We start from the raw sequence: 20,211 nt of genomic DNA, 5'->3' as shown, positions 1-20,211 counted from the left end.
GGTCGAGCTGCCTTGTGGCTCGGACAATGGAAGTAGTCAGACTCCCGATCGTCCAGCGCTTCAGTTACATAAGCAAAAAGAAGTGCGTATCGAACTGGATATGCTTTGGCGCACTTCTTGGCTGAGAGCTTGACGTCGGACTTGGGACGTCTAAGCTACCAAATTTTCTGGGATGGAATTTGCTACAGAAATTTTCCAGGGTTCCATGTGGGCGTTCCTGAAGAGTTGTTGGATCGGGATGAGAAGGGTTTCGACCATTAATTTCCCGTCCCTCGAAGCGTTTCGTCTGACGGAACATGAGGAGTTGGCCATTAATGCTCCATTCCCCGAAGCGTCTCATTCAGCGGAAGGAGGGAGGTCAATCATCAATATTTTGAGCTCCAGAGCGCCCTCCATAATGGTCAGCATTTGGTGAGGCGATTCGGAGAGATTTGTTGAGGCCATCTTAGGGCTCGCCACATAGCGAATCCCGGGCCGTATGATCATTTAGGTTGCCCGATCGGAGCCGCTGCAGTGGCCTATATAAGGCCTGAAGAAGGGGTTGTAGGGTCGTTGCTTGACCCTCCCCCTGCTCTTGATCTTCTTTCCTCAGCCGCCTTTGCCGGGGTGTTGGAGCTTTCTTCCGGGCGTTCTTGGGAGCCCTCTGCTAGCTTTTGCGCCACCTGTTGATTTCCTCTTCCGGGAGTCATTCTCTTTCTCCGCCCATCCGTCCCTTTCCGGCGAGCTTTCAAGTAGGCATTTTATCCCTTCTTTCGGTCGCTCAAAGAGTCTTCGTCTTCTTCCCCCTTTTTCCTTTAATCTTAAGACCAGGGTAATTGACTCGCCGACAAGGGCATCGATGTTCGATGTAGGTCCATCACGAGCTCCGGCTTCTTCCGAGGTGGAAGAGGTTGAACTTGAGGTGGGCCCGAGCTCGTATGGAATGGGCTCGCTCATGACTGACAAGGATCTGGGCTCGGTTCGAGCCCGATTCTTCATTCCTCCGGAGTTCGTACTTGAACTTCCGGACCTCTGAGGCTGAGTCACCAACTCACCCAGTGGTTGGGTCGGGGTGTACGTAGATACGCTCCAAGCAGGGCTGAGATTTCCTCTGCATGAGTTTGTGGGTGAGCTTTTGACGGCGCACGGCCTGGTGCCTGCGCAGCTTGCCCCGAATTCATAGAGGCTAATCATCGGCTTCCTCACCCTCTGCCTGGCACACAGCTTCCCCCCTTGGTGAATGTCTTCAGGAGTTGCTTTATATTAAAAGGCAACCCTGTCAATAAAGGGTGGTGGTACTTCTCCCCTCGAGGAGGCTGTAAGCTATTTGGGGGCTTGCCTACTTCTATCCACGGGTGGAAGGATAATTTCTTATATATCTCCTCCGAGCGGTTGTGGGGATTTAATCTGATCTGCAGCTTTCCGCTGCCCTCAGTAAACAATAGGCTCCCGCAATTGTCGCAGTCCGAGCAGAAGACCTTGGATAGTTTGCTCGGGCTGAAAGACTCCTCGGCTCTCCGACTTGCTTAGTGAGGAGGCCCTGGTAAATCTTGGCCTAAGCCCGGCTCGTCCCAAGGGTAAGAATAGTTTGACTTTTCCTTCTTTCCCTTTTATGTCGGGGATGTTGATAATACATTTTGTCTACAGATATTGCAGGGATGATCATCAACACCAAGATGCTGATGGCCATATTTAAGAAGAAGAGGGCCGCCCCTGAAGGGGTTCGTCTTGAGGGGAGGCCAAAGAAGGCAAGAGTCGCTTCCGGCCTCGAGGTCGGATAGGAAGAGCCTGAGGTTGTTGTCCCTTCTTTGGTCGGACCTAGCCGGGGGCCCGCAAAAGAGGGCCCCCGTGCCCCAGTCGACGACTGGGGGAGATCCTCCCATCCGAGCGGCGGTCGCACCTACCGACCAAGAAAAAGAGGGCCGCCCCCGAAGGGGTCCGTCTTGAGGGAAGGCAAAAGAAGGCAAGGGTCGCTTCCGGCCTCGAGGTCGGGCAGGGAGAGCCCGAGGTTGCTGCCCCTTCTCTGGCCGGACCTAGCCGGGGGCCCACAGAAGAAGCCGAGGTGCCCCAGTCGACGACTGGGGGAGATCCTCCCATCTGGGCGGCAATTGCACCTACCGACCAAGTCCCGGAGATCGCCGTGATAATCCAGCCATCCGGGCCGGATTCCAAGCCGAGGCATGGGCCCGGGACTATAGTCCCCCCCCACGGTCTCGTTATGCGCCGAGACTGCGACCTTCTCCAAAGCTCTAACTTTGGCGAGGATTGAGCCAATATTTTTCGAGTCCGACGGGGAACCATCACGGCGCGTACCTGAGGATGATTCGGCCCTCAGATCCGAAGAGGTTGCTCGCGGGCAGCATCATGCTTCCGCGCGACTGCGCATTAATGGAGGACGACTTTGGCGACCTCGTCCATCGTGTCTACTCGGCGAGTATACGAGTAAGTGATGTCATCCTTTTGTCCCTTGTTTGTTTCTTTTGTGGATGTTTAACTTTTGCTGACACTTCTCTTTCTGTGCCAATCTCTTCACGTGGTCGACGTGTTGATGTCCAACATATTCACCAACCGGGAGAAGCTGAAGGCACTCTGGTTGAGAACGGAGCATGCCGAGCTCCAAGGATAAGAGGCTGAAGGCCGAGCGGCGTCTACTGCGCAGCATCAGCAGGAGGCCGAGGATCCGGCGGCAGCCATTGAGCAGCAGCGGCGTGAAGCCAAAGAGAGAGTTGCTGCCATTGCACAGTGGCTTCGGAAGATTAAGAAGAAGGTGCGTGCTTCCGAGGTTGTAATAAAGGATAAGGTGGCTCAGATCCAAGCCATGGAGGCCGAGCATTCTCGGGCTCACTCCTCCTCTGCAAGCCGCATCTCCGAGCTTGAAGCCGCTCTAGTTCGCCTTCAGGGCGAGGCGGAGGAGCGAAAGCTAAAGGTCGGGTGGCTCGAGGGTCTGGTGGAATAGTCCGTCCATGAGGCCTTGAGAGGTTCCGTCGGTCAGAGGAGTACCTCGCTGAGCTGGCGGAGAGGGCTGCTGCTGCTACAATCCAAGGTTTTGACAATTATCATCTCCAAGTTCAGTAGTTCTACCCCGGAGTCGACCTCAATGGCCTTGAACCAGACCTAGACAAAGCTGATGAGGCAGGTGAGGGTGCCGTGGACGCCACTACTGAGGTCGGGCCGGAGATTGCCCCCGAAGCTGCCGACAGGGTGGAATCATCAATCGTTCCTAACGCCGGGGCTGGAGCTGAAGCCACTGAAGCAGGCGGGGACGGTGCTCCCGAGGCCGCAACCGAGTCGGAGGCCGTAGCCGACACTAATGCGGAGGTCGTCCACGTCGATTAATTTTTATCCTTATTCTTGTAAGGCTGGCCGTTTAGGCCCTTTGTAATTCTTCCGACCATGAGGTCGGATACTCTTATATCTAGCCTTCGCCTTTTCTATCAATAAAATTCATTTTCTCTCAACAAGTGTTTTGAGTTTGTTCTGCTTCATGCTCGGATATTAAGATCCGAATTATGTAACCCAGACCCGGGCCCATCTCGCACAACAGGAGTTGCATTTAGTACTTGTAGGGATCTCCGGGTTCGGTACACCCCCAATCTAAAAATAAACCTCATGTAAGGCGAGCTCGTAGCTCTTCATTTAATAGTGCGGGCTGCTTTAAACCTTGCCTAGGAGAGCAAAAGACAAACAATCGTAAATTATCTTAAGGATAGAAGCCCGTCCGGGAGCTCTTGTTAACTCAGGAGCATAGGCGAGTTCAGGGACAAGCATCCTCGCATGAGCAGGAATCCGCTCGAGGATCGAGGCCAACTCGAAACTTAGAAATCCACCCGAGTGTCTTGCGGATGGGGGTACTCTTCCTTGGCTCCCCATTGACGCCGTATGGCAGCCTGAGCCGAGCTCGAAGGGTAACTTTGTAGATGCCCCTCACTCAGATCAGGGGCAGACTTGTAGAATCCTGCGGATGGGGGTGCTCTTCCTCGGCTCCCCGTTGACGCTGCAGGGCACCCCGAGCCGAACTCAAAGGATGACTTTGTAGATGCCCCCCACTCAAATCAGGAGCGGACTTGTAGAATCCTACGGACAGTGGTGCTCTTCCTCGGCTCCCCGTTGACGCCGCAGGGCACCCCGAGCCGAGCTCAAAGGGTGACTTTGTAGATGCTCCCCACTCAGATCAGGGGCGGACTTGTAGAGTCCTAAGACGGGCCCCGTTGATGCCGCAGGGCACCCCGAGCCTAGCTCAAAGGGTGACTTTGTAGATGTCCCCCACTCAGATCAGGGGCAGACTTGTAGAATCCTACGGACGGGGTGCTCTTCCTCGACTTTCCGTTGACACCGCAGGGCATCCTGAGCCGAGCTCAAAGGGTAACTTTGTAGATGGAACCTGCAGTTGCGAGACCCTTGGGCCCTTGCTAAGTCTTGCAGGGCACCCCGAGGCAAGCCTTTAGGGGGATTTTATAAAATCGTCGGCATACGACTCGTGTTGCCGGGATATTAAACGTGCGTCAAGCTTCCTAGGATACTTCAGAGACACCTTGGGAGAATTTCGGAAGATAACTTCATTAGATTACGGTCTAAGGGAGAAAACCCTGACCTGAAGGAGACTAATGTCCTTCCTTGGGGGAGTAATTTATATCTGGGGTCACCAGCCTCGGGCCAGTGAGCGCGGCCTCTTCTCGGCCCCTTGGGGCTATAGCGGCATCAACGTAAGACTCATAGGCGGGGTATTAGTAGTGCCCGCACTGAGGTGTCTGTCAGATGGTCCCAAGTCTGCCCATCAAGCTCCGCTCTGTTGGTTGACCCGCCAACGAGTCGACCCAGATGGCCTTGGTGGACAATCACTTCGATCTTATCACAGAGTTGATAGCCGTCCGTTATGTCGTGGCCGTGATCTCTATGGAAGCGGCGGTACTTGCCTAAGCGCTTCCGTGACTTGGATGATCGCATCTTCGGAGGAGATTGAAGGTAGCCGCAACCCTCAATTTCCGTGAGGATTTCGGCCCGGGAGGACGTAAGAGGAGTATACTCATCAAAACTTCGATGGGAGAGATGTCTCCTAGATTTCCGAGGGGACCTGCTCCTCGGTCGGTAACACTCCTCGTGGAGTTCCGCGATCTGATCCCAAAGCATTTGGATTTGTCGCCCCGCTTCATTGACCTTCTTGTCGAGTTCGGTGGTTGACGAAACTCCAGCCGAATGAAGGGTTTGGATAACCACGGCCAGGGTTTAGACTTGCTGGGCGAGCAGGTAAAACTACTCTGGTTGGATTTGAGAGGTTTGGTCTGCAGGGACGTGTGATGCAGGAGGTGGACCTTGGAGAGAGCAGTCGGGCGCTGATTCCCGACTGCTCAACGCGTTTGGGGCCTCTTGGCTCATTATCCTTGTGATCATGACTCAGGCCCCTCTTTCTAGCGCCAAAAATATTGTGGTTTAAATTTGGCTCGAGGGTGACCACGCCGGTGGAGTCGAGGGAGCTACCGGTGGTTGAAAAGGGAAGACGGGAGCCACCTTCTGCGTGACGGCCACGGACCTGCACAAAACCTCACTGGTGTTCCCAGTGAGAGCCCTTTGACAATCAAGCTAGAGTGGGGTAAATTTAGTCCAGCCAAAGGTTCCTTAGAAATTACTTGACCGAGCTATTTATAGCCTCGGTGGTGGAGGTACTGTCAGCCCTCATCATGAGCGAGCGTGGCTCTGAGCCGGATGGCTCGCAGCTCAGGCTGGCTGGTGACGTGCGGTACAGTCCGTTCTTGAGAACGGTAGGGTGTTGACAGTTACAGCAGGGTATGGCCGGAGTAGTCAAGGTGTCGTCTGATTGCTGTTGGCCGATTATGGAGACATGATACAGTAGTGTGGTGAAGTACGGCCACGTAGGTGGGCGTAGGCCCGCACATAGGTATGGTCGTTGGCGAGGCCGAGCTTGTTAAGTAGTCGCGTCATACGTTTGACGAGGTCGGCTTGGCGGGTGCTGGGAGTAGCTCGGCTTTCCGAATTCCGAGATGTGCTCGGTAGAGCGCCCGGGGCTGAAGGGTTGAAACGTATCGCTGGGGTTAGCGCCACGAGCTTGGTCGAGGCGGGTCGGCGATTGTCTGGAGATACTCCGAGCTTAGTCGGGGGAGTCGGCAAATGTCTGGAATTGGTGAAGCTTTCGGCGGAATTCCGAAGACGAGCTGGCCCTGGGCCGAAGTGAAGATTCAACCGACCGTCATTGACGTTTACTAGGCCAAAACTGAGTGGCCTTTTGGTTATGGGCTGGACGATCCATTTTTTCCTCTATCAATACCTATTTTTACTTTTGCTGAACTGTCCTCCAGACTATTCTCAGGTGAGCAAGCAATTGAAAACCATTTAATCTTTTGATTTATGGTTTTTTTTTTTTCAATTTACCAGTTAGTGGCGGTATTGTAGCTGCAATTTTATAGTTTTTGCTTCGTTCACTTCAGTATCTGTGCACATTATTAAAGTCCCACTTTGATTTTTCTAAAATTTATTATTGTCACGTCCAAATTCTGTACAAATTTTTGGCGGATGGCCTCCGTGCCTAGCAATAGTTCGTGCAACTTGGGACCAAGGCAACATCAAACGTCGGTTTGGATGCACAGCCTTCGCCCAATGCGGCAAGGGGCTAGAGGTCATTCCGAGGAATATTCGTCGTTGCATTGATCTTTGCACTCATAAATTCTCGATTTTATGGGCAGTTGTTCAGTTTGCCTGGGAGAATCAAGTAGGAATAAAGGATGAGGAATAGTCTATTCCTTTTTTAAAAAGATAAAGAAATAAAAAAGGGGGAAGGGTATGAAGAGAGACGCCATGTTGAATACTGGTTTGGTTCATACAAATAATTCATTTGCAACACCTTGGCAGTTGATATCCACCACATGGACTGTCATGACTGGGTTGGAAGGGTGGATGGATTTAAAAAATTTTAGAAAGAATAGATGAGAGAAGGGATTGGTTATTTATCCTAGCCTACCAATTTGCATTTTCCTAAATTGGGAGGATTCAGAGATGGATGGATAAAGCATATGAAGGGTAGAATTCTACATTGACAAAATTACGCTTCGTTAAGTTTTTTGACAAAATTTTAACACTATTTTTATTTTTCTACATATATTCACTACCTTTTAGTTAACTATTTATATAAAATTAGTTAACTTTTTAAATAAAATTATAAATAATTAGTTATTTATATCATTAATATGCAAATAAATTAATTCACATATAATTAATTTATAAAATCATTTATTAAATTAAATTAAAATTAAATATTTATATATTTTTATGTAATAATGAATTATAAAAATTATAAGTTTATATAATGCTCTACTTTTTTAGGATAAATAAATGTTATAAATTGATAATAATATTATTATTTTTTATTAAAAGGTAGTTTAGTAAAAATGTTATACAAATATCATTCATCAGCCTTTTATTCCTTCTATAACGAATAAAGAATGGAATCATTCTCATCTATTCTTTTATATTTCACCGAACATAGTGAAGGATGGATTGAAGACCCATCCATTATTTTCCTCATCCATCTTTTCTTTCTTACCCATCCTTCCTCTAATCTATCCTTCATACCAAACAAAGGGTTAGACCTAAACAAGGTCCATTTTAAAGATGGAAAAACTAGCTTAGAGGAGACTTAGTTAAATAAAATTTGGCTATTCCTACCAAATTATGTTGGAAATCATGTAGAATCCTTAGATTGGACCATCCATTTGAGCATGATGTTGCCCAAGGTGACAAGCCAAGAGGGGGGGGGGGGTGAATTGGTTTCTTCTAAATTTTTGGTGTTTAAAAAGGACTTTCTTAATTAAGTGCAGTGGATACTTCCTTAAACTATTTGAATGATTTAAACTAGTGCAAAGATAGAAGATGATGCAAGAATAAACGTAAGCACAAGCACAACACAAACACAACAATATATAGTGGTTCGGTGCTCTCCTTAGCACCTACGTCCACTCCCCAAGCGTCCCCTTGGGAATTCACTATAATCCCGCGGATTACAGTTGGATTGTTTTCCGGGCTCACAATCCAAAAACCTTTGTTGGTTTTGCGGGCTCACCAACGAACCTATACACTTGGTTTTCCGGGTTCACCAAAAACCTTTGTTGGTTTTGCGGGCTCACCAACGAACCTATACACTTGGTTTTCCGGGTTCACCAAAAACCTTTGTTGGTTTTGCGGGCTCACCAACGAACCTTTACAAAGTGTTTAACAAATAAAAAGAAAAGATTCAAACTCCTAAATGAGCATATAAAACAATATAAACTACAAAGAAGAGTTAGAAAGTATTTATCGCTTTGAAGTGGCTTTGCTCTTCTTTGTCAAGGATGCTTCACTCTTCAAGGGAGGATGGAGCTCTTGATGCCTCTTTGAAACTGCTCAATCCCTTTCTTTGATTGTTGAATGAAGCTCTTGATGAAGGAGATTAGGGCACTTTTGTTTTCTTGTGTATTCCTTGATATTCCTTTCAAAAGTAGTTCTATCTGATGAATAGTGCCCCTTTAAATAGTTTCCAACCTTCCTTGGACAAGCCCCAATGGTCAGATTTGAAAAACTAGCCGTTACTCACCTTGGGAAGGACAAAAAGTACATATGCAGAACTAGCCGTTACTGTTCAGCCCGTGTTTGGGTCGGCTCAACCTGTCCTTGGGTCGACCCAACTTTGCCTTGGGTCGACTCAAACATTCCTTGGGTCGACCCTCTCAGAAACCACAGAAACCTCAATTTCAGCATTCCTTCCCATGGGTCGACCCAACTATTCTTTGGGTCGACTCAAAGTTCACTTGGGTCGACTCAACTTCTTCTTGGGTCGACCCTCTCAGTAATTCCAGAGAACCATTTTCTGTCTGTCTTTCTGTCTTGCCTTTGGGTCGACCCTCTCAGGGTTTGGGTCGACTCAAGCTTGGGTCGACTCAACCACTGTGTGGGTCGACCCTCTCAGTAAATCCAGAGAGCATTCTTCTGTTGTGTTTTGAGGTTTTTTGGAGGTTGGGTCGACTCATGCTTACCTTGGGTCGACCCAACTCACTGTTCATTTGTGCCATTTTTGCAGGAGTGTGCCAGATGACTTCTTGATGTACCGGGGTCGACCCAATCAACCTGTGGGTCGACTCAAACCACACTTTGCTGCATTCTCAAGGTTAGATTCATCCAAATGAACAAGGCCATTTATCCATTTTCAATTAAACAAATATACTGAGAGTAATGAACTTATAAATGAAGTATCAATTTAACTTATAACATACTCTTGTTAATTGCTTGTTAATCATCAAAATAACACTATCATCCTCAATCTCTCCCTTTTTGATGATTACAAAATAAAGAGTATAAGCCTATTGATACTTGTCTTTAAAATCAGTTTATAAGAGGGTTTTAAATTGCTGAATTTCAGCTTTTCATATATAAGAGTGAAATCTCCCCCTATATCATTCAAATGTTGCCAATTTGACTCTTTGAATTGCTCCCCCTTTCATTTATGATTCATTAGCTATGAAACTTCAAAAATTTGAGATAAAATGTGAGTTTCAGATTATGTATCGAGGTGTGAAAGGTGCGTGCCAAATTCTGAAATTATGTGTGCCAAATTCTGAAATTTGATATAAATTTTTGAGTTGATCATTTTCATTGTTGCAAATTGCTCCCCCTTGGATGTATATGCTTTCCTATATGATTTTCTATTTGTTTTACAAATTATTTCTCTTTCTTTCTTTACTTCTCCTCTTATTACTCTTTCTTTACTTCTCCCCATTTTTGTTACTCTATTTACTCTAAAGATATCTTTACTTCTCCCCTATTACTCTTTCTTTACTTCTCCCCCTTTTTGTTATCATCAAATAGGTACATGGGAAAAGATGCAATAAATACCAAACTTCAAACTTCATTGATCAAAATAGAAACATTTTAGTATATCAAAAGCAAAAGCAAATACAATATTCCTCAATCAAAGTTTAAAGATGCATGATAACCACCAAATACATATGAGAACTAGATACATATCCTAGGCTCTAAACAAGATCGTGAGACTCTTCCGGATCGCTTGGCTACGGCTCTCTTGGGTCCCATTTCTCCAAGATATTGAAGTAATCTACTGTTTGGAGATGATTGGAGAAGATTTGAGAGTGGGAAATAGGGTTTTCGGAAGAGGACAAAGGGTAAATAGTGCCCTAGATAGCTTACGGGTCCCCCTTTTAACAGTGGGGTCCCGACGTTGGGTCGACTCAAGAATTTTCTTGGGTCGACTCAACGTTGGGTCGACCCTATTCTGGGTTGGGTCGACCCAAGTTCAGAAATTTTTCCTTTCTCTTCCTTTTCGCTTCTAAAAATTTTCCTTGCTTCCAATCCTTACAAATTCTTTCTGGGACAATGATACATGAGTAAGGAATCTATAGATTACAAGTTTGACTCATGTTTCATAGATTTTTAGAAATGGGAGGAATGTATCATGAGACTGCTTGCTCCCTTTTATATCTCTTCAATAAAAAAGGATCATATATGCCTAATTCCCTCCTTAGCGTACAGAATCTATCTTCACTCAAGGGTTTTGTGAATATGTCAGCTAATTGTTTTTCAGTACATATATGCTCAATACATATGTTTCCATTTTGCACACGATCCCTAATAAAATGATATCTTATTTCTATGTGTTTGGCTTTAGGAATGAGATATTAAGGATGTAAGCCAGAAGTGATCTCTAAATGTAGATTCCAAAGATATTTTTCAAATCAAGTATAGATGGAATCTTTTTCAATTAAATTTTTTAGAAATAAATGATTTACCGATGAATACAGATGAAAATCCAACTTTCAAAAGATATTCAATGAAGCACAAAGTTTAATACCACTTTACATTTAGTATTCTTTGTCTCATCTTTAGATGCGAATTTATACGATTAAGTTCTATATGATCTCTCACTCTGAAATTTTCTTTCTCCCCCTTAATTAATCATTCCATTTGAGAGTTTAGAGTTTGAAGATAATTTTCAATAAAGAGATTGAGTATCTAAAGCTCCCCCTCAAAAGATGCATTTTCTTTCAAACCTTTTTTTTTTGTTCTTCTATAATATCAAGAATGTAGAGTGATCTAGAATTTTTCAAAATTTATAGCAATCACTCTTTTTAATCTTTCAAGAATAAATTATATTTTCTCTTATTTTTTTTTTTTAATATGTATGGAAATATTAATCAGAAAATAATTCTTTTGAAGCTCAAATTTCTTTCAAAAGTAATTACATTTTCTTTCCTATAAGAATTATTGAAGTGAGTTGAAATATTCTAAGCTTTAGGATCATTAACTCTCTTCTTAAAAATAGCTTTTCTTTTTAATGATAGAAGCATTTAATTATGTAGGAGTGTATATTCAAAATATTAATTTCTTAGTCATAGTTTTTCAGCAATGTATATATGAAGCACCATAAATCTTTTTAATATCAAAATAATATCATATGTTTAGAACCATTTATTTGCAATCAAGATCATTGAAAAACGCATCATTTAGACTAATTTTAATAAACTTATAAGATAGAAAATGATATGTTTCAGATGCGTATCGGAGCAAACAATCAAGGCATCAAAATTAATTCTATTTTTCTTAGACCGTAGTTTTCATCTAGGAATCATATTGAGTTATTCCTCAAAATGATGCAATCATTGAAGCATATAATGAAAGTTACAAAAATGCAATGATAGAAGCATTTTTTTAAATTAAGTTTAAGCTTTTATACAAAATCAGATTCTGAATTTCATAAAAATTTTCAAGGAGGCTTTCAGGATTATAATTTGAGATATGCATCTTCTACATTGTAGCTCATCTTAAACTATTAAGATTGAAAACACATATTTCAAGAACATTAGAGCACATCCAGAATCTTTGTAATTCATATTGAATTTTGGTACAAATTGGAGGACATTATGTACTAATGTTAGACAAGATAAAAGATAAATCAGAATCAATTCATTTTGCCTAATTTGCAAATTCAAATTATTCTTTTCTTTTATTTTTCAAAATATATTCATTAAAACAAAATGATGTTGTTGTTGGTAATAACATGTTTCAATCAAATTTTATAGGCATGAACCATTACAAGTTATATTTAGGAAAGATCTTTGTTATTTGAATATTGAAAACACATAATTCATAACATCATGTTACATGCAAAACATAATATGCATTAAGTCATAACATCATGTATTAAAACATTAAGAGCAAGCATGTCAAGGATCAAAATTTATTCTTTTTAAATAAACTCTCCCTATTTATATATAATTCTATACTGATTTTATCCTAAAGGTGTGTTTTCAAGTGATCGAAACTTCATTTGGCTTTTCACAAGCTTTTTATATACTTTCATTTATCTTGTCATTCATTTCCTCATTTTTGAATTTCTTCCTTTAACCACTTAGTGAACATTCTAATCTTTATTTCTTTTGGTTTTACTTTTCTATGCTCTATACTCTATTTGCTCCCTATCCGGTGGAGTTGGAAGGGGCACGAGGTACTACCACTAGCCTTCCTCTTGTGCCGTCCCTAATATGCCCTACACCGAATAGTTGGGTCAAATAGTGTCGGGTACTACCACTAGCCTCCCCATTGACACCATCCCTATGATGAGCAATATAGAAGGGTTAAAATGTTCACTTCAAACTTTTCTTGTAATTAATTACGGATTTTATCTCTTCCAAAGGAATGTTCATATTAGTCTTACAAATGTGCCAAATATATTATGCTTGTTTTGCTTTTCCTAAAGATTGGAGCATTTGCCTTTACTTAGATTTTACTTTCCTTGAATAATTGTTCATTTTTTTTTCTTTATCTCTCCCTCTTTTTGTTATTCTCAAGTAATTTACATGAAAGAGCAGAATAAAGAATTAATCTAATATGCTGCATATAAATGTATATCATGCAAACAGCATTTTCATTATGCCCAATGATTCATAGCTTATCACAAGTTATTTTGAATTAGAGATTTGAGGCATAAACTTGTGTATTTCATGGTTATGCATTATATAGGAAAAAGTAAACTTCAATTTAATCACACCATTAAACAATTATCACTAGCATTAGAATGAAGCATGATATCAAGATGATTAGCAATTAAAGGTTTAATCATGCTACCATATAATTTCAGACTATTGATTTTGCTCAACTAACTCACAAGAGAAGAGTTTAGATTACCAGTACATTTAGCATTCTTCAAGCCAAATACCTTTTAGATTCTTTACACCCTTGGCTGAAGAAAATCTTCCTCTTTTTTTGTTTCCAAGGGAATGTTTATTGTATCTTTCATCGAGGTGTCCTTCAAGTTGAAATTTCTTGCTCACAAATCCTATATCATTAGCAAAATCTTTTTCTTTTCTTGAAGGCAATTCATTAGGTTCTCTAGGATACAAAAACATTCATACAACATATCTCTTAACTAGATGACTCAACATGAGACATGATAATAATTGAATTTGAGTCACTTTACTCAAGAGATTGCCTAAATATAAGCAAGCACAAGTCACTTGAACTAAAGAGATAACTTCATTAAGTAAAATGGTTCAAGGACAAGCATGTGAGGCAATAGAAGGATTCATCAAGGTCAAAAAATTTTTTTTTTTATTTTCAGAATTAATTTAGCTTAGATTCTATTTGCTTAAGATAATTATCAATAAGATATACAAGTTGAGTTTTAATCAAATTATCTTAAACAGTTGTTTCTATCAAAAATTTTGATTATGATTTAGTTTTCAACACTAATAATCATGTTTCAGGGAGTTGAGCAATCTTCTTTTAGAGCAATTAGGATTTTATTTTGACTTATGAGTGATAGTTTAAAAGAATTAATATTCATGCTTTAAAAGATTTTTATGATCAAGTTAAGCATGACATGTTACAATTAATCAGTAGAATTTGAGATAATTTTATGTAAGGATATTAATCATTCAATCAAGGATACAATGATTATACTAAATGAAACACTTTAAAGATCAGATTTATTAATCTTAGATTTTTAGAATAGTCTTGAGAATTACTTATAAAGAAAAAAACAATCCATTGTTATAAAACTTTTTAGTAGAATTTCCATTATGATCACGACACATTAATCATTTATGATTGAAACATATGATGCATACATGCGACTTATAGAGTAAATCATAATATATTTCAAATAATCACATAAGGAATGAGTGATATAATGATAAATTATACTCATACTTCACAAATAATGAAATAAGATTTCATAAGTATTATGCTCAATAAAGTTTTAACATGAAGGTATGAAATCAGCATCAAGTGTTTATACTAGAGAGGGAATTTAGATTTTGTAAACTTGAAGAAGAAGGTTATATATATATATCCATTCATTGTTTTCTTATCATGATGCAAGCACTAGAAAGTTTCATGCTAAAATCGTTGAGATAAGATTTAATATATGAGGCATTAAAAACTTTGATGCAGAGAGTATCGTAATTTTATAAAAAGATAATTTCAATACATGAAGTAGAATGTTAAACCTTATACTAGATTTAATGAATAAATTGAGACTTATCTTTAATTATGTGTCAACGCACCCATTTGTATGAAAATTTCATTTATTCCATGGGTAGCTTGGCACACCTACATCTACACCCTCATATTTTCATTTTGGGTACCCAAGCTTGCTTGGGTCCTTGAGGGTTAGTGCATATGGTTCCTTTTGGAATCCAAATCTGTTTAATCGTAATAACTTTACCATTTGATTTATTCGTATTAGAACCATAGGTAAAGTTTTTATGCCCAATCTTTTTATGTTTGAAATAAGTTATCTTATTTGATGGTTTGCTTGGCGAATTGATAACCTTTTTCTTTAGGAGTTTATTATTGAGCAAAGGAATCCAGCCAAGTCTTGATTTATCAAAAACAGTATGTTGGCTTTCAAACATCGTTTTTAATCTTTCTGAACTTACAGTGAATTTGTTAATAAAAGATTTCAATTGGTTAACTTCTTCACTTAAGTTTTGATTTTCTGTAATTAAATTCTGATTTTTCTGAATCAATTCTTCCGAATTTAATCTTAAGTGTTCATTCTCAGAATTTAATTTATCTTTCATTTCAGCGGAAAAATTTCTTTCTTTTGACATTTTCAGATTTAGCTTTTTAAGATTTTTATTTTTTGTAGCTAATTTTCTACATTCACAATACAAATCATGAAAAGCATTTAATAGTTCATCATAAGAGAATTCTTCCTGAAATTCATTAGGTGTGAAATCAGATTCAGATTTTACCTTATTTTCTTGTGCCATAAGGCAAAAGTTAGTTACCTCTTGTAGTTCTTTGGAGCTAGTATCATTATTGTTGCTCCTCACTTTCATTTTCTTGCTTGACTCTTCCTTGGTCAAGGCTTTCTTGCTTTTTATCTCTTTCTTCCTTTCTTCTTGCTTCCTCTTCTTCTTTGTCTTTAGGAAGCTTTTGAATTTTTCGGTGTTTGGGTATGGGTCCTTGTTTTCATCACCGAATTCTTCATTTGTTGTTCTTTCTTCCGGATTGGGAGATTCAACATCTTTTTCTGCAGGCTCACTGTTAGTGTGTAATTGAAGCACATGTGAGCTAATCTGAATTTTGTCATAAATATTTTCTAAAGTATCCCAGATTTCCTTAGCAGATAAGCATGCAGAGATTTTATTAAATTCAGTTTCATGGATAGCACAATATAGTATGTTCATAGCATTAGCATTCAATTGTGCTAAGTCTTTTTCATTAATAGTGTGAGAGAGTGAGTGAGGGCCTCTAGTAACAATGTACCATAATTCATAGTCTAAAGCTTGAATGAATATCCTCATCCTAGCTTTCCAGTATGTGTAGTTTGTGCCATTAAATAGAGGTGGTCTATTTGTGGATTGCCCCTCACTCATAGAACATCCCACTTGGGTTGTCATGATCTTTAACTCTTGATTGTGAGATCAATGAGTACTATTAGAGCACCTTGCTCTGATACCACTTGTTGCCCAAGGTGACAAGCCAAGAGGGGGGGTGAATTGTTTTCTTCTAAATTTTTGGTGTTTAAAAAGGACTTTCTTAATTAAGTGCAGTGGATGCTTCCTTAAACTATTTGAATGATTTAAACTAGTGCAAAGATAGAAGATGATGCAAGAATAAACGTAAGCACAAGCACAACACAAACACAACAATATATAGTGGTTCGGTGCTCTCCTTAGCACCTACGTCCACTCCCCAAGCGTCCCCTTGGGAATTCACTATAATCCCGCGGATTACAGTTGGATTGTTTTCCGGGCTCACAATCCAAAAACCTTTGTTGGTTTTGCGGGCTCACCAACGAACCTATACACTTGGTTTTCCGGGTTCACCAAAAACCTTTGTTGGTTTTGCGGGCTCACCAACGAACCTATACACTTGGTTTTCCGAGTTCACCAAAAACCTTTGTTGGTTTTGCGGGCTCACCAACGAACCTTTACAAAGTGTTTAACAAATAAAAAGAAAAGATTCAAACTCCTAAATGAGCATATAAAACAATATAAACTACAAAGAAGAGTTAGAAAGTATTTATCGCTTTGAAGTGGCTTTGCTCTTCTTTGTCAAGGATGCTTCACTCTTCAAGGGAGGATGGAGCTCTTGATGCCTCTTTGAAACTGCTCAATCCCTTTCTTTGATTGTTGAATGAAGCTCTTGATGAAGGAGATTAGGGCACTTTTGTTTTCTTGTGTATTCCTTGATATTCCTTTCAAAAGTAGTTCTATCTGATGAATAGTGCCCCTTTAAATAGTTTCCAACCTTCCTTGGACAAGCCCCAATGGTCAGATTTGAAAAACTAGCCGTTACTCACCTTGGAAAGGACAAAAAGTACATCTGCAGAACTAGCCGTTACTGTTCAGCCCGTGTTTGGGTCGGCTCAACCTGTCCTTGGGTCGACCCAACTTTGCCTTGGGTCGACTCAAACATTCCTTGGGTCGACCCTCTCAGAAACCACAGAAACCTCAATTTCAGCCTTCCTTCCCATGGGTCGACCCAACCATTCTTTGGGTCGACTCAAAGTTCACTTGGGTCGACTCAACTTCTTCTTGGGTCGACCCTCTCAGTAATTCCAGAGAACCATTTTCTATCTGTCTTTCTGTCTTGCCTTTGGGTCGACCCTCTCAGGGTTTGGGTCGACTCAAGCTTGGGTCGACTCAACCACTGTGTGGGTCGACCCTCTCAGTAAATCCAGAGAGCATTCTTCTGTTGTGTTTTGAGGTTCTTTGGAGGTTGGGTCGACTCATGCTTACCTTGGGTCGACCCAACTCACTGTTCATTTGTGCCATTTTTGCAGGAGTGTGCCAGATGACTTCTTGATGTACCGGGGTCGACCCAATCAACCTGTGGGTCGACTCAAACCACACTTTGCTGCATTCTCAAGGTTAGATTCATCCAAATGAACAAGGCCATTTATCCATTTTCAATTAAACAAATATACTGAGAGTAATGAACTTATAAATGAAGTATCAATTTAACTTATAACATACTCTTGTTAATTGCTTGTTAATCATCAAAATAACACTATCATCCTCACATGATCCTATATCAACTAAACCCCACCCAACTCAAATACTGTAGGAAGAAAAAAATAATTTTTATATTTTTTTTCTTTTGGTAACCCAAAGGCTAGCATCAGAGCTGAGTTTAGACATGCTCTTAGAAAATGCAAGCTAGACGAGCTAAAAGGTCCAATTTCTACAAACTTTTTCTGTTTAATCTCGTAGGAATATCCAAACAAGTCCTAAATAACTTTGTATTCAAAGGACACTCTTGAAACCCACTTTAGATTTTTTTCCCTCCCTTTTATGTTGAAAGGTTTTTTTTTTTTTTTTGAGCCGGGTTGATGTGATTGGTTGGGCTACAAAACATAGATTTCTTCATGCAATCTATTACAGCCTAGGGATTTATGAGTTCTTTGACTTATTTAATAAAGCATATTTTTATTGATTCAAATTTCTGCATCAAAAAAATATTTAAACACGGTGAGCTGTAATAATCTATTATTTTTTCTTATGATAGATCATTAAAACCAACGAAAGATATCAAATTCAAAGTTGAAGAAGCAAATATTACTTTAGAAGGGCAAAAGGCGATATTGGTTGATCACTTCAGTTAAAATAACAAATAGCTGCTCGGCAGGGCGTCCAGTGTCTGGGATATCAGCGGCATTGTAACCTTTCTTGTTTGATTGAATACTTTGTATCTGAAACATTCATCTACCTTTGACTGAGACGATAACGACAAAACCCAATATTTCAATAGGAAAAGTCATATACTGATTGTTTTTAGTTTATTCAAGAAAAGAGAATAAAAGATTGCAACAGAGTCAGCCGGAAACAGCTTTCTGGTAGCTGCCTCGGAAACTCTGATAGGCTAGCAACTTGCAGCCGGACCGTTTTGTCTATCGATACCTTGTTTGGATGGTAAAAAGTTTATCCAAAAATTTATATTTTTCAAATATTTTTCAGCAATATTTAAATAAAAAATAATTTATTTATTTTTCTATGCATTAAAAAATAATTCTAAAATCTGTTGTCTATTTTTTGCATCATGAGTTTTTTTTAATAAGCCTCTAAGATCTATCCATATTTCTCATAATACTCTTTATTATATAAATATTATATTATATTATATTATATTATATTATACTAATATATTATTATATGATTAAATATTATATTGTATTGTAGAGTTAGAGGGTATTTTAGGATTAAAAAATTATTTTTTTAGATGATGAGAAAATAACTTATTCATCTTCTATGTGGTTAATTTTTTTTTTCTTTAAATTTCATACATAAATGCTATATATAAAAAAATAATTTATCTAGTCAGAGAAATATGGGAATATAGAAAAGTTAGTTAACTTTTTTTATTAACCAATTATAGAAAGTTGGTTAACTTTTTTATTAGCCAACTTTAAAATGTTGGTTAACTTTTTTATTTGATCAAATTATCTGTGATATTTTTACACCAAAAAACGGCCCAATAAGAAAAGCAAAGATCTTGGCGCTTTTTTTTTGGTACATCGGTTGCTCAAACTAATCTCGCGTGAACACAACTAGCTGAATCCATAGAAAAAAAGACTACACAGTGGCGGAGGAACAGAAACATTCCGAGTCCAAAAGCTTCCTCCAAAGTGTTAGGCAGCAAATAAGACAATGCAATCAGCAGTTTTGTTTGTCTCCCGAAATATATGCACGGCCTGAAAAATACAACACTTCCTCAGTATCAGTCAGATGTCGCCTAGAAGCAAGTACTCCGCCTCCTCCCGCCTCCTTCCAGTATGCATTCAATCACCGCGGCCGAGTCTCCCTCAAAGATAATACACCCAGCCTCTAGCACACGTCTCGCATAGAAGAGTCCCTCCCACGCATCCCTGAGTTTCGTCCCAAAAGCAGAAGCCTCAAAAGTACGACGCTCCCCGCAGTAACCAACTTGGAGGCCTAGTCCTTGATCACGAACGCAACTCCAGCACTATCACCGTCAGCAGACAGACTACCATCGAAATTCATCTTGAGATGGCCAGAAGGTGGGGACTTCCAAGACACAAGAACATGCATGGCACAACACTAGCAGAGAGGGGGTTCCAGATGTCTCTAGCCATCTTAGATGAATAAGCCTCGGCTAGCTCAGTGACTTTCACTGCCTGATGAAGAGCTCTTACCATAACTGTCCTCAAGAGTATCCTCATGTTATCGAAGACTGTATCATTTCTATCTAACTAAATATAGTAAGTCAAATAGATGACACTAATACCCAGTTGGATGCTGCTCCTTTTTTTTTTCTTTTTTTTTTTTTTTGTTGTTTTTGGACTCCACCCAACAACTTCAATGGGAAGATCTTTCGGCTGTTCTATCGACCCCATGATGCTGATGGCGGTCGCTTGTCAATTAGTTGGCGAGCTGCGGAGCTAGCCATAGTTATTAATAGTTTCAGGGGGTAGGTTGTTTTGGCCGGAGGGAGAGAGTTTGGTAGGTCCAGAACCGGTGAGGGGTCACATGCAAACTGTTCGTCCGGAATGGACGGAAGTCTACAGCTTCGCATGCCTTATGTGGCCCCATGCTCTTTCTTCTTTCTTTTCTTTTCCCATTCAAATGGATGGGTACTGATTGACCACAACAGTGTCGGTGTCCTTGCCTTTAAGGAGCACTTCAAGGCACATGGTCCTTCCGAAGGAGGACACCATGGGTTTAATTGGTCCAGCAAGGCCCTAAGCCTCTTGTCGGTGATTTTTTC

The sequence above is a fragment of the Phoenix dactylifera genome, chromosome 1 (assembly GCF_051530095.1).
Source record: "Phoenix dactylifera cultivar Ajwa chromosome 1, Ajwa_hap1_PhDact_Kaust_v1.1, whole genome shotgun sequence".
In the NCBI taxonomy this organism is placed as follows: domain Eukaryota; kingdom Viridiplantae; phylum Streptophyta; class Magnoliopsida; order Arecales; family Arecaceae; genus Phoenix; species Phoenix dactylifera.
This window is presented reverse-complemented; position numbering follows the sequence as displayed.